At 47.5% G+C, this 10,233-nt stretch overlaps 1 long non-coding RNA gene across 2 annotated transcripts; it reads right to left on the bottom strand.

Annotated features, from left to right (window-relative positions):
- Window positions 1–800: 800 nt before the first annotated feature.
- On the bottom strand, window positions 801–10,205 carry LOC147652784 (uncharacterized). Of its 2 annotated transcripts, none has more exons than XR_015287836.1 (4): window positions 9,759–10,205; window positions 6,096–6,218; window positions 5,873–6,028; window positions 801–3,496 (listed from the first exon to the last, which is right to left on the bottom strand). It is a non-coding gene; the product is annotated as an uncharacterized LOC147652784 (long non-coding RNA). The 2 variants fall into 2 exon arrangements; XR_015287837.1 differs by lacking the exon at window positions 9,759–10,205 and adding an exon at window positions 8,120–8,293.
- Window positions 10,206–10,233: the final 28 nt, after the last annotated feature.

Here is a 10,233-nt window from a genome sequence, read left to right as displayed (position 1 = left end):
GTGGCTGGGAGCACGAGGGCCAAGTCCTGGTGCCTGCCAGCGCGAGCTTCCACCTCCCACTTCTCCTGCTGCCCTCTCATCTCCCTCCCCAGCAGCCAGCAGCCCCTGCAGCAACTTTGGGATCCATTTTAGGGGAACCAAATGGTTCCTGCGTAAAGCTGCTGGTGGAACAGCCCAGATGTGCTGTTGGAGAAAGGAGGAGGCAGAGCTTGGCAGCTGGCTACGTGCTTTCCCCTGGGGAGGGCATCACCAGTGCTCCAAAACCTTCTTCCCAGACCACCTGCCAGCCCTCAAGCCGCCAAAAAAGCAATAGCTGAAGTGCAGCAGGGTCAGCTGCCTGGCCTCCACCAGCACTGGGGAGCTGATGCTGCTTAAAAATGATGGCATTGGCAAATTTGGGGGCAAAAGTCAGCCCTTTGTCGATATTGTCTTTGCTTCAGTACCTGGCTTGGGCTCTCCAAATTCCTCTCCAGAGGTTGGGCAAAGGAAGTGGGCAAAGGGGGTTGGTCTGGGAAACAACCCAGCCCTCTGCAGTGGGAATGTGTGGCTGAGGAGGTCCTGCAGCTGGCAGGGAGAAGCTGGCAGAGGCTGGGCTCCGTGGAGAGGTGACAGAGCCGCTGGTGGGGACCAGGGTGCCAGGAACACTGCCCCACCACTGCCAAGCTGCCCCTGAGCCCCAGCACTGGTCAGGCACGGAGATGTGGGAGGATGGGGAGTGCTGCCACAGAGAGGTGCACAAGAACAGGGAATGAAGCCCAGGAACAGCACAGGATTGCAATGAGGGGAGAATTCACATGGGGTCAGAGCCCTTCTCCCTTTATCTTTGGGAGATTTGGGTAGCTTACTTTATTTTAGTCCCTTGCAATACATTTATATAAAGCTGCTTTGGGCTGAGTGCTTCTTAGTGCTGGTCTCTGCTCTATTTAAACATAAATGTTTTAAAGTGCACAGATAGGTTTTTAACAGGGGAAAAAATTGCATGTGAATTACATTTATTTCTTGTTTACCCATACGGCTCCAGCCGACACTTATCAACAGATTAACTTTCACTAAACTTTCTATGTAATATGTTTTAAAAACCCACTTCAAGTACAGATTCTATTAGTTCCTGACCTTATGTTTTAAGAGGAAGAAAGTGGCTTTCCACCACATGAAATGTGTTAATGCATGGATAGAAGTCCTCTTATCCTCCTGCTTACATTAGGTCCAATCAGGAGAATGGATTATGTTTTTAATAATCTGACATTAGTATTAAAAGTAATATTTAAGGCATTAGGATCCATAACTGGTGCAGTGTGCTCAGAGCTTTCTCTTTGTGTGTGTGCACACACGGCTGGGCTAAAACATATGTTTATGAAACAATGCATTAGCCCAAAACCTCCCCAAATATATGGGGATAAATTGGGGCAGCAGATTACTGCTGACATCACTTTTTCAATTAGAGGTGGAGGGAAGATTTGATGGCCATTTTAAAACTGATTATGGAGGGCAGGGATTAGAGGCTGTTAGGAACAGGAGGTCTTGCTCTCCTCTCAGCCTTGGCCTCCTGGAGCTCTGTGAACTTCAGGAGTGGGTGCTGTTTTATGGGGTGGAATCAGGCCAGAGGCACTGGTGGCACTGGTTTTATGCACAGGTCATCTGCCCATGGGGCTGGGCCTCTCTCCCTATCTTAGTCCCTTGGAAACATTGAGTGGGCCCAGAAAGAAATTTATGGGAAATGCATGGACATAGGAAGAGTGTTTATTCCTAGAGTAAATATTTTTGGGGAAATCCAAGCCCTCCCCACTAGGAATTTGATATCCTGGTGGGTAAACACTGAACCCTGCTAGACTGGATCCCTTCTGTCTGTCTTCACTCATGGCTGGAGGGACACTAAAATCATCTCGAGCCCTGATGTCCCCTGTATCCCCTGGAAAAGACAAAAGAGAACTGGAAAATAAACAGGGAACACCAAGAGGAGAAAAAGGTGTGTGGGGCCATCACCATGCAGAGGAGTGAAAATCTGCCATCCCAGCCAGATTTCTGCAGTGTTTAATTCCCTCCACTCAGAACCTTACTTCTAGGTGTAGTTAGTCTAATTGCAGCTTTTAGCACTTTGGGTTTACTTCAGCTTCATCTGCTCAATTAATCATCCTTCCAGAGTCAGAAATCTTCTCCTCATGGGGCACTCACAGCCCACGGCCACATTACTCCCTGCCCTCCTCTCTGTTAAGCTGTAGATTGCTCAATGGAATTACAGAGGGGTTTTTTTGCACCCTGCCTGGTGCTCACAGCAAATTTTAGACCTGTCCTATGTTTTAAGAATCCTCCTTGGGAAGCCCAGCCTGAGCCTAATGCTCCCATCAGTGCTGGACCAGATGTAACTCCAAGACTGCTATTTCCTGTTGGCAAGAATTTGAGATCAAAATCAGCTTTCATTCCTCAGCTGCTGGGAGAGCATCCTCCCTTATTTTCACATACACACACCTTTCTCTCCCACATCTCTTGGACAGCGGGAATTGCAGGGAGGCTCTGCCTTTTCCCCCTCCGACGGCAAACAAGGCTTTATCTTCCCAACATATGTGCAGTAACTGTTGTTTGGTGGCAGAAGGGAAATCCACAAGCTATCCAGCCACTGCACCTGCCTGCTTGGACCGAATTCCCCTACTCGTGTTTGTTCACTGGAGTTAAGCAGGTCCTGGGCTGGGAAATCCAGTGATTACAGGCACAGAAAAACCAGCGAGGGGTGGGGATGGGCAGCCGCTCCTGTTTGACCACCACCGAGGGAATTTGGCAACACATCATCCTGACTCCTTATTTTAACTCCAGTCTGGGGAAATTCCAGCAAGCCAAAGGAGGTGGGAGACAGGATATCCCCCACCCTCCAATCTGGTGAAACATTTTGTCTGGGGGAACACAGCAGCTCGAGGCGGCCACCCTGGGGTCCACAGACTGTCCTGCCTTCCTCCTGCTCTGCCACAGCCTCTTCTAACTCTGAGGGGGTGTCTGAGCACAGATTCTTTGTCTTCAGCTTCCAGACACAACAGCTGTTTCATAGGGCCCTCCTGGCAGCCTCTCACAGGTGTGGTTTTGGCCAGCACACGGGTAGGAAGTGCCAGGTGAAAGGATGGGTGATGCAGAGCTTGTGGTGTTTAGCTGAAAATTACCTTCCCCAGAAGTGCTGCAGAGCTGGGTCGTTTCTGGGTAGATAAGAGATGAGACCCCACAGATATCTCCGTGCTTGGTGTCTCCCAGGAAATAACAGGAGTGACTCCTTGAACTTGGCACCACAAGGGATTTCACCCATGTGTAGAGGAATCAAATGAATTTTAAAGGTTTTTGTTAGTTTTCATGGTGTTCTTTCCAGTTGGTCAGCTGCAGTGGACAAAAAAACAGCCCAGATAAACTGATACCCATGAATACCAGTGGATGTTATTCTGCAAAAGCTCTGTTCAGGAAGGTCAAGTTGAATGGCATTATCTCATATTTATGAGTGAAAAAAAAATCCACAAAGTTCCTAGAAAACGGAAAAAGGCTGCAATTACCTCCTGTATTGTAGAAGAATTATCTGTGCTGATTAAGCTGTCGCTTATTAGCTCACCAGGCTTATCAAGGCCTCAACCCACAAGGCCTTTGACCCCAGCAGGAATGATAGCACAGAACATTTGGAACACCTTGGGTCGCCATGCACCCATTTTTTCCTTTTTCCCTGCTAATATCATGTGTAAATATATGCACAGCTGACCCTGCTGGAGAGTCCCCTGTCCTCTGCAAGAGGCTTCAGTTCCCCTGCGCTTCCTTTTGCAGTGTAAGTTCAGGCAGATTTGTGGAAAGCAGGAGATTTTGTTTGCGCCTAAATCTTTTTGTAGGATTTTCCTTAAAGGCCTTAATGCCATGGAAAAACATCAAGAGGCAAATTCTGCTTTGGGTTACACCAAAAGGGGAGTAAATCAGCTGAAGGCAGCGAGGGAAGCTGGATTTATCCCAGTGGAGACAGAAGCAGAGCTCAGCCCCTTGCACTTTGCTATTTTCTGCACCAGCAGTTCTGGCCTTTGAAAAATGAGATGCATTTTTCTCATTGTGGCTCGAGAGGAGCCTGCAAATGCCAGATGACAGAAAGCAGAGGAGGAGAAGTCTGAGGCTCCTAAATTAGAAGATGTGGCAACTTCAGGCACTCTCCTATAGAAGCTGCCCTTGGCTTTATGTTAAATGTTGTTTTCTTGTGATTGTCAGCATTTGGTGTTAAAAGGATGCTCAGGGAAGGCTCATTTTACCTCAAATCCATGATTGGGAAGTACCAGATTGGAAGATTTGCCTCTTTATGGGATGGGATTTGGAGCAACTTTGCCTAGTTGGAGATGTCCCTGCCCATGGCAGGGGGTGGGATGAGATGGGCTCTAAGATGTTTCCATCCCAAACAATTCCACCAAGATTTTGGGGTCCTTCCCACAATGTCTGCCACAAGCTGGTTTGGGCATGGACTTCTCATGGAGTGCTCTGGCCACATGGGTGCTGAGCAACTGGTGATGTTACCAGGCAAGCCAGGTCTGGGAATGTGCCAGGATTTAATCTGGACTTGATATAATCCATTTAATCTGTTTCCTAGCCTGGCCTTCCACAGGAAATGGGAGATGGAGCCAAAGTATTCTGATTCTGTTTTTGTGCTTCCTGACCTCTAAGGAGAACAACTGCAGGACCTGAGCAGACCTTAAAACAAGGGGATGGAGCACATTCAGGAGATTTGCCTGGATGTGTGGAGGGTAAAATTCCACCTGATCTCTGGGGAGCTGCTGAGCTGGGACATGCTCCTGTCATGCTGAAGGAAACACGTCTGAGGTTTTGCTTGTTTTTTGAAGCTATGGAGAATCCCACTGTCCCAGCCAGAATTTGCTGTATGCTTAAATGGTTCAGCCATCACTGTGAGTATAAAAGAAGAATATTGTGTTCTGCTCCTGTGTAATAAAAAAATAAACCAGCTCTGGGACTGTCACCCCTGGGACAGGAACTGAGGGGCCTGAGCCAGAGATTAGGCTGGGAAAAACAAACCAGTCTACTCAGCCTAACTCAAAATCCTATCCTTGGGTTAACCTCCCAACTTTCTCCCCTCCAAAACTTAGATTTATTACATTGGAGCTCTCCAGTTAATGTGAACTATCCATAGGATGGCATGTCCAGCATGCTGGCACATCTCTAACATAGGTTAGAGGGCATCAGCAGGGCTGCTCAGATCCAGGGAAATGGGAATCATGGAATCCCAGAATGGTTTGGGTTGGAAGGGACCTCAAAGCTCACCCCATTGCACCCCTGCCATGGGCAGGGACACCTTCTACAATCCCAGGGTGCTCCAAGCCCTGTCCAAGCTGGCCTTGGACACTTCCAGGGAAGGGGCAAGTCCACCATCTCTCCTCTATTCCAACACTACCTGCTGCTCAGCATCTACACAAGTTCATTTTGGCCGCGTATCAACACACCACAGTCCTTGTCTGCAACTTCATCTATGAAGAACAGGGGGAGCAGAAAAGGTTCCTATCACAATCTTACCAGAATGAGATTAATACAAAAACCCTGTGGGAGAACACAGGTTTTGGAACTGGCTCTGGAGCTGCACCAATTTCCAGCTGGAATAAAAGACAACCTGGAGTAGCTTAACCACGAGCAGCAGCACCAAGGATTTGTTCAGTGGAGGAACACAACAAAGATATGCTGGGGCCAGGCAGGAAAAATCAGGTTAAACCAGATACAGAGAGAAATTTTGGAGGGTACAAGTCTTGTCCTACTTGACATCTTTTGTGCAAGTTCCCTGAGCATGATCCTCAGCTGACACAGTTCTGATAGAAGCTTAAAGAATGGGAACGAAACAAGAGAGGACTGATGGAATGTGAAAAATTCTTACCTAAATGAGTTCCTTGATGAGTTTTGCTGGACCTGTGAGCACAGGTGAAGAAATTAGAGTTTTAAACCCTGGAGATCACTGAACTGCTGGTACAGATTTTCAGCCACATGCTGTGTGGGTGTTTCTTGGTATGAGCTAAAAATTGATGTCCTACACCTGTAATTAAAAGAAGGATGAAAATATGTAAATTATTAAAAAATGTTCCCTTATCCCAAACACTTACCAGAGAGTAATGGAGCAGCCCAGGGATGAAGGGAACAGGGCCCTCAAGTGGTGCAGCAGCCAGAGAAGATGGTCTGGGAGGTGGTGGTGGAGTCACTGCACAGATCAGACACCAGACCTGAGTCTGCCAATAAGGCATGGGGATAAATAAATAATATTAGTTCAAGGAAATCAGGTGTGAAAAGACAGAGATGACTGCCAGCTGAGACAAATGGGGTCTGTGACTGCTCAGTGTGATAGAAAATCAGCTGGGAGGCCACTGAGACTGGTGCAGGAAGAGACTGGAGTCTTCTACAAGCCAATAAAGCCTTTCTGACAAAGATGCAAAACTGTGGGAAACAAGAATTGGGGAAATTAAAATTAAAAATTGAAGCGAGAAATGTGGGGAAATTAGTTCAATCCATTTTCCTATTTGGAGAATAAAATGCAGCTGAGCTTTGAAACAAAGAACAAGAGGTTCCACAGAAATGGAACCAAGTCTGTTTTCCTATGGATCTGAGCCCCTGTTTATGTCCAGACCTCTGACTCCTTGTCACCTGGGAGATCTTTACCTTGCTTTTGAATTTTGAGGGGTTCACAAGGCACTGGGCATTTCCTGGTGGATGTGCTGTGAGTGAATCTGGGTCCCTTGGATGGCCAGGGAGAGCACAAGGAACCAGCACAGAGGTTCCCCACGTGCTTTGGGTGACCAGCCACATCCAAGCCTGTCCTTGATGCCTGGATGTACCAGGGACAACAGGATGTTCCCTGGACCCAATGTGCTTTTATTCCACTTTATTCCCTTGGAAATTCCCTCTGCACCATCTGCAACATCCACTGCAGCCACGTCACTGTAACTATGGGAGGGATATGGGAGCCTGGTCTTGCCCCCCTTGCAGGCCATAAAAAGCAGCTTATTCAAGCAACTTAAGAACAAATAAGAGCAGCATAACCTCCTTTCTCGTGCTTTGCAGGCAGCCATAGATTGTTGGCAGAAATTCTGCCAAACTTCTTGTTTAAATGTAGGAGCTGTGCTTATTTGTATTGTTGGTAGTCCCCCACGAGGATCTGCTCTCCTTGCACGGGGATATTGCTTAGAATGAAGCCCAGGCTGGCTACTTTGCCATTAAAATTCCGTGCCAGCCCAGCGCTGACAATATTGAAGCTTTGCTAAATGTGTGTACGTGTAAGTTCATTAAATGGGTGCTGACTGTTGTTACATGAGTACAGCAGTTGAGTGCTTTCTGTATTAACCTTATCACCTGATGGGCAAAAGAAAAGGTTTAACTAAAGCTTAGGACTAATTGAACGGTATTTCAGTATTTTCTTATGTAAAACTGGTTCTGGTCTATTGTTTTTATTTATTTGCAATAACTGTGCTCATTCAAGTTTGTAATGACACTGCCATGGGTGAATAGAATTTGCTTTAAGTATTATTCTCCTTTTTTCCTATCTCCTGCCTCCTCTAAACTGTGTCTCTCAGGAGAAAATCTGCAACAGAGCCTGGTAAAAAGACAACTCTCTAAGTACACACTCATTTTGGGGAGATACATCCCCAAGCTGTGTTTTTAAAATTACTTTTAGCAGTTCCTGTTTATTTTCTCTGCCTGCCTTGGGTATTTCCTGTCGGGCTGAGCACTGAGCGTTGAGCTGGAGGAGATAGGAGAGAAAAAAACCTCTGGAAGAAAGGTGGGAGGTGTCTTATCATCAAGACACTGCACAAACCAGAGCACTTTCTTTGCTCAGTTGCCACTAGAGTATGCTCTCGTGCTACAAGTTCCAAGGATTTTTTTTAGAAATAAATCACTCTGTGTAGCACGAGGCCACCTTTCAAATGCTTTCCACTTGTCCCAGTGGTTTGGTTTTTTCTAAGTAATACTTTTTTTTCTTTTTTTTTTTTTTTCTTCTTTTTTAATTGCTGTTGAGCACAGACTCAAAGATTTGAGAAAGCCTGGAGGTCTGCTCTGAGGTGAGGTGAATCTAACTTGGCTTCGGACAACTCCCAGTTCCCAGAGGGTGGGTGAAAATGGCCAAAAATTATCTTACCTGCCTCTAAAAAACAAACAAAAAAAGAGGTTTGCACGTCCTTCCTGTCTTGGCCGGACCCCTGGGTCATGGCTGATGAAGAAAGAGGGGGCAAATCTCACGAATTAATAGATTTCTGCTTACAGAAGAAACATGTAAATTCCCCTTTTCAACATAAAGTGTGCCTGTAATCCCAGCCTTTGAAATGGTGGTAGTTATTCAGTAAGATAAAGGCTGCTGTGAGCCTGCCCTACCAGATTACAGCAAAGTACTTTGTCACTGGCACCCTAAAAGTTCCAGTTTCTGCATGACAAAGATATAAAACAACTTGCAGGACAATTAAAGAACAGTTTGTCCTCACCCTATTATTACCAGCCATTCTTCCACGTTTCGATATTTACCCGTAAATTGCTACCTCCCCCATCAATATAATTGTAATCAGCCACGGTTAACATTTGTCTTTGGATGCCTTTTCCAAGGGAAACACAAAGAAGGAAAAATACGGCAAAGAAAAAAGCCACGCTCTGGATAAAGAGCCTCGCCACCAGCCTGCTTTCACACACAGGCTGCGCACTTTGCTGCTAAAATTACATTTTAGGAGCCCCAACGGGCGCGGGAACAATGACCCCGCTCATTTCCATAGTGACAATGGCTGGTGGAGGATTGGAACATGTCTTTTTCCTCTCCCCGATGGTCCTCAGCCAACAACGGCAGAAACCTGCCAAGGAGTTGAGTCCGTGGAAGCTCTCGGTGCCCACGGAGCTGGGAGGTTCCCTTTGGGATGGGAGGCAGCCACTGGGCTCTCCAGCTGGTGAGAATTTCCATTTCCAGATGGTGTTCACACCCTCAAACACCAGTTCCTGCAAGCAGCCCCAGTGACTTCTGAGTGGGTCAAAACTTCGGCTTTTCTGTAGAGCCTGGCTGAGTGCACAGAGCTTCCCTAAATTCATAAAATCATGCATGGTTTGCCTTGGAAGGGAGCTCGAAGCCCATCTCATTCCACCCCTTCCATGGCAGGGACACCTTCCACTGTCCCAGGCTGCTCCAAGCCCTGTCCAGCCTGGCCTTGGGCACTTCCAGGGATCCAGGAGCAGCCACAGCTGCTCTGGGCACCCTGTGCCAGGGGCTCAGCACGCTCCCAGGGAAGAATTTCTTCCCAATATCCCATTTAACCTACTCTTCTTTAGTTTGAAGCCCTTCCCCCTCGTCCTATCACCAATGCCCTTGTAAAAAGTCCCTCTCCAGCTCCCTTGGAGCCCCTTCAGGCACTGGAAGGCCACAGTGAGGTCACCCCAAAGCCTTCTCTTTTCCAGGCGGAACAAGCCCAGCTCTCCCAGCCTTTCCTCTCAGCAGAGGGGCTCCAGCCCCCAAATCATCTTGGTGGCCTCCTCTGGACTCCAGCAGGTCAATGTCCCTCCTGTTCTGGGGACCTTGGAATCCTTTAATGCCTTCTTTGCTTCTGTCTCCGGGGGTTTTGTGCTGCTGTTCTGGGGCCCTTCTCCAGCCCCCAGAATGCGACGTGTGTTTCCTCACTTGTGGCAGCCCTTAATCCTGCTCTTTTTTTTTTTTTTCCTTAATAAATGCAAACCTAATTTTCTAACGTCTCCACTTAGATCTAATCCATAAGGCTGTTTATTATCCTCGTTACCCTCTTCTATACCTTTTTCATTTGTATTCAAAAGCCTCTCTTTAATCTGTCTCAATTCTCCAGGTATGGCCTCGCCGCTCTTTCGTACAATCCCATAATGATTTCCGCGGATGTGTTTTATTCCTCTATCGATAGGTCTCGGGATGCTATTTGCCTTCCTTAACTGCTTCCCTCAGCGGGAATCGCCGCTTTTAATATTCCATACACTGACATCTTCCATCTTTTCCTTCACCAGCATCTCGTGCCACCCCATCCAGGGGTTAAATCTTTATTATTTGTGTATGGGCACACTGAGGCTGTGCTGGAGGGGCTGCTGCCTGTACCCAGCAGTGTCCGAGGAGGGGTTTGATGTGTCTGAGAGCGGCCAGAAGGCTCCGATCCTTAAAAAAACTCGTCCTGAAGGGAAGATCCCGGGAGCCAGGGAGAGGCAGGACGAGGTCCCGTCCCCTTTCCCCCCCCGTCTCTCTGTGGTGGTTTCGTCCTGTCC

This window comes from Cyanistes caeruleus, chromosome 6 (assembly GCF_971803275.1).
Source record: "Cyanistes caeruleus chromosome 6, bCyaCae1.hap1.1, whole genome shotgun sequence".
Taxonomy (NCBI): Eukaryota; Metazoa; Chordata; class Aves; order Passeriformes; family Paridae; genus Cyanistes; species Cyanistes caeruleus.
This window is presented reverse-complemented; position numbering and strand designations above follow the sequence as displayed.